The following is a 5,496-nucleotide window of genomic DNA, read 5'->3' as shown; positions in this document are numbered from 1 at the left end:
GATGCTGCTACTGGTGCCGCCGCTGCTGTTCTTGCGGCGGGAGTCCATACATCTACCCAGTGGGCTGTCACAGTCATATAGTCCTGACCCTGCCCTGCTCCACTTGTCCACATGTCCGTGGTTAAGTGGACATTGGGTACAACTGCATTTTTTAGGACACTGGTGAGTCTTTTTCTGACGTCCGTGTACATTCTCGGTATCGCCTGCCTAGAGAAGTGGAACCTAGATGGTATTTGGTAACGGGGGCACACTGCCTCAATAAATTGTCTAGTTCCCTGTGAACTAACGGCGGATACCGGACGCACGTCTAACACCAACATAGTTGTCAAGGACTCAGTTATCCGCTTTGCAGTAGGATGACTGCTGTGATATTTCATCTTCCTCGCAAAGGACTGTTGAACAGTCAATTGCTTACTGGAAGTAGTACAAGTGGGCTTACGACTTCCCCTCTGGGATGACCATCGACTCCCAGCGGCAACAACAGCAGCGCCAGCAGCAGTAGGCGTTACACGCAAGGATGCATCGGAGGAATCCCAGGCAGGAAAGGACTCGTCAGACTTGCCAGTGACATGGCCTGCAGGACTATTGGCATTCCTGGGGAAGGAGGAAATTGACACTGAGGGAGTTGGTGGGGTGGTTTGCGTGAGCTTGGTTACAAGAGGAAGGGATTTACTGGTCAGTGGACTGCTTCCGCTGTCACCCAAAGTTTTTGAACTTGTCACTGACTTATTATGAATGCGCTGCAGGTGACGTATAAGGGAGGATGTTCCGAGGTGGTTAACGTCCTTACCCCTACTTATTACAGCTTGACAAAGGGAACACACGGCTTGACACCTGTTGTCCGCATTTCTGGTGAAATACCTCCACACCGAAGAGCTGATTTTTTTGGTATTTTCACCTGGCATGTCAACGGCCATATTCCTCCCACGGACAACAGGTGTCTCCCCGGGTGCCTGACTTAAACAAACCACCTCACCATCAGAATCCTCCTGGTCAATTTCCTCCCCAGCGCCAGCAACACCCATATCCTCCTCATCCTGGTGTACTTCAACACTGACATCTTCAATCTGACTATCAGGAACTGGACTGCGGGTGCTCCTTCCAGCACTTGCAGGGGGCATGCAAATAGTGGAAGGCGCATGCTCTTCACGTCCAGTGTTGGGAAGGTCAGGCATCGCAAACGACACAATTGGACTCTCCTTGTGGATTTGGGATTTCAAAGAACGCACAGTTCTTTGCGGTGCTTTTGCCAGCTTGAGTCTTTTCAGTTTTCTAGCGAGAGGCTGAGTGCTTCCATCCTCATGTGAAGCTGAACCACTAGCCATGAACATAGGCCAGGGCCTCAGCCGTTCCTTGCCACTCCGTGTGGTAAATGGCATATTGGCAAGTTTACGCTTCTCCTCCGACAATTTTATTTTAGGTTTTGGAGTCCTTTTTTTTCTGATATTTGGTGTTTTGGATTTGACATGCTCTGTACTATGACATTGGGCATCGGCCTTGGCAGACGACGTTGCTGGCATTTCATCGTCTCGGCCATGACTAGTGGCAGCAGCTTCAGCACGAGGTGGAAGTGGATCTTGATCTTTCCCTAATTTTGGAACCTCAACTTTTTTGTTCTCCATATTTTATAGGCAGAACTAAAAGGCACCTCAGGTAAACAATGGAGATGGATGGATTGGATACTAGTATACAATTATGGACGGACTGCCACGGTTAGGTGGTATAAAAAAACCACGGTTAGGTGGTATATATTATAATAATAATACAATTATGGATGGACGGACTGCCTGCCGACTGCCGACACAGAGGTAGCCACAGCCGTGAACTACCGCACTGTACACTGGTTGATAAAGAGATAGTAGTATACTCGTAACAACTAGTATGACACTATGACGACGGTATAAAGAATGAAAAAAAAACCACGGTTAGGTGGTATATATTATAATAATAATACAATTATGGATGGACGGACTGCCTGCCGACTGCCGACACAGAGGTAGCCACAGCCGTGAACTACCGCACTGTACACTGGTTGATAAAGAGATAGTAGTATACTCGTAACAACTAGTATGACACTATGACGACGGTATAAAGAATGAAAAAAAAACCACGGTTAGGTGGTATATATTATAATAATAATACAATTATGGATGGACGGACTGCCTGCCGACTGCCGACACAGAGGTAGCCACAGCCGTGAACTACCGCACTGTACACTGGTTGATAAAGAGATAGTAGTATACTCGTAACAACTAGTATGACACTATGACGACGGTATAAAGAATGAAAAAAAAACCACGGTTAGGTGGTATATATTATAATAATAATACAATTATGGATGGACGGACTGCCTGCCGACTGCCGACACAGAGGTAGCCACAGCCGTGAACTACCGCACTGTACACTGGTTGATAAAGAGATAGTAGTATACTCGTAACAACTAGTATGACACTATGACGACGGTATAAAGAATGAAAAAAAAACCACGGTTAGGTGGTATATATTATAATAATAATACAATTATGGATGGACGGACTGCCTGCCGACTGCCGACACAGAGGTAGCCACAGCCGTGAACTACCGCACTGTACACTGGTTGATAAAGAGATAGTAGTATACTCGTAACAACTAGTATGACACTATGACGACGGTATAAAGAATGCAAAAAAAACCACAGTTAGGTGGTATATATTATAATAATAATACAATTATGGATGGACGGACTGCCTGCCGACTGCCGACACAGAGGTAGCCACAGCCGTGAACTACCGCACTGTACACTGGTTGATAAAGAGATAGTAGTATACTCGTAACAACTAGTATGACACTATGACGGTATAAAGAATGAAAAAAAAACCACGGTTAGGTGGTATATATTATAATAATAATACAATTATGGATGGACGGACTGCCTGCCGACTGCCGACACAGAGGTAGCCACAGCCGTGAACTACCGCACTGTACACTGGTTGATAAAGAGATAGTAGTATACTCGTAACAATTAGGATGACACTATGACGGTATAAAGAATGAAAAAAAAACCACGGTTAGGTGGTAGGTATATAATAATAAATAATACAATTCTGGTCGGACGGACTGCCTGCCGTGTGCCGACACAGAGGTAGCCACAGCCGTGAACTACCGCACTGTACACTGGTTGATAAAGAGATAGTAGTATACTCGTAACAATTAGGATGACACTATGACGGTATAAAGAATGAAAAAAAAACCACGGTTAGGTGGTAGGTATATAATAATAAATAATACAATTCTGGTCGGACGGACTGCCTGCCGTGTGCCGACACAGAGGTAGCCACAGCCGTGAACTACCGCACTGTACACTGGTTGATAAAGAGATAGTAGTATACTCGTAACAATTAGGATGACACTATGACGGTATAAAGAATGAAAAAAAAACCACGGTTAGGTGGTAGGTATATAATAATAAATAATACAATTCTGGTCGGACGGACTGCCTGCCGTGTGCCGACACAGAGGTAGCCACAGCCGTGAACTACCGCACTGTACACTGGTTGATAAAGAGATAGTAGTATACTCGTAACAATTAGGATGACACTATGACGGTATAAAGAATGAAAAAAAAACCACGGTTAGGTGGTAGGTATATAATAATAAATAATACAATTCTGGTCGGACGGACTGCCTGCCGTGTGCCGACACAGAGGTAGCCACAGCCGTGAACTACCGCACTGTACACTGGTTGATAAAGAGATAGTAGTATACTCGTAACAATTAGGATGACACTATGACGGTATAAAGAATGAAAAAAAAACCACGGTTAGGTGGTAGGTATATAATAATAAATAATACAATTCTGGTCGGACGGACTGCCTGCCGTGTGCCGACACAGAGGTAGCCACAGCCGTGAACTACCGCACTGTACACTGGTTGATAAAGAGATAGTAGTATACTCGTAACAATTAGGATGACACTATGACGGTATAAAGAATGAAAAAAAAACCACGGTTAGGTGGTAGGTATATAATAATAAATAATACAATTCTGGTCGGACGGACTGCCTGCCGTGTGCCGACACAGAGGTAGCCACAGCCGTGAACTACCGCACTGTACTGTGTCTGCTGCTAATATAGACTGGTTGATATTTAAAGAGATATTAGTAGTATACAACAATACTATACTGGTGGTCAGGCACTGGTCACCACTCCTGCAGCAAAAGTGTGCACTGTTAATTAATATAATTGTACTCCTGGCTCCTGCTAACAACCTGCAGTGCTCCCCAGTCTCCCCCACAATTAATTATAAGCTTTTAATTTATACATTGATGACTGTGCAGCACACTGGGCTGAGCTGAGTGCACACAGACTGAGTCACACTGTGTGACTGACTGTGCTGTGTATCGTTTTTTTTTTCAGGCAGAGAACGGATATAGCAGAGAGAAGTGAACGGATATATTATATTAAATAAAAGTTAACTAGCAACTGCACTGGTCACTGACTGTGGTAAACTAACTCTGTCTGCGACTCTGCACAATCTCTCTCTATCTAATCTATCTATCTCTATTCTAATGGAGAGGACGCCAGACACGTCCTCTCCCTATCAATCTCAATGCACGAGTGAAAATGGCGGCGACGCGCGGCTCCTTATATAGAATCCGAGTCTCGCGATAGAATCCGAGCCTCGCGAGAATCCGACAGCGTCATGATGACGTTCGGGCGCGCTCGGGTTAACCGAGCAAGGCGGGAAGATCCGAGTCGCTCGGACCCGTGGAAAAAAAAGTGAAGTTCGTGCGGGTTCGGATTCAAAGAAACCGAACCCGCTCATCTCTACAAATAACCCGGTATCGACCCAGCATATTGCCGGGTCGGCACGGGTCGGCGTGTGGTGTGAAAGCGCCATAGTCGAAATCCCGGGTCGTCTGACCCGGTAATTCAACCATGAATAAAGCAGTGTTATTCCCGGGTTGAATACCGGGTCAGTGGCAGCGTAAACGGGCTCCTGAGTCGATGTGACCCGGAAACCCGTTCGCTACAACAGAGAGAGGTGGCGCGGAGAAGATCTCATCTCCCAGCTCCGCCTCCACTGCTGGCTCCACTCCCCACCGCTATGACAACCCGCCCGGCATATTTCCGGGTTGGGGAAGCCAGCAGTAGCGTCCAATGCAGGATCCCACCCGGGAAAGACCTGATTACAATTTCCGGGTGGGATCCGGTATTGGCGGTGTGAAAGGGGTATTGTAGGTGTCCCGGATTAAAAGGATAGTATGACAAGCCTAGGTAATAGGTATACAGGTTTCTTTTTCAAAGAGGGCGGATGAAGCTGAGAAAAGAGGACGAGTCCAGTAGACAGTACAGGCCAGAAAGGGTTAAGCAGATCCAGGTGGCAGGTAAGTGTGGCACACAGACGTCTGTACATGGAACAGGGGAGTAATGGGAGCAAGAAGCAGTCGGACCTCCTACAACATTGGCCGGCTGCTGCCAAACCATAATGTCGAGCCAGATGAGAGAAAAGAGGCTC

The sequence above is a fragment of the Pseudophryne corroboree genome, chromosome 8 (assembly GCF_028390025.1).
Source record: "Pseudophryne corroboree isolate aPseCor3 chromosome 8, aPseCor3.hap2, whole genome shotgun sequence".
NCBI classification, from domain to species: Eukaryota; Metazoa; Chordata; class Amphibia; order Anura; family Myobatrachidae; genus Pseudophryne; species Pseudophryne corroboree.
This window is presented reverse-complemented; position numbering follows the sequence as displayed.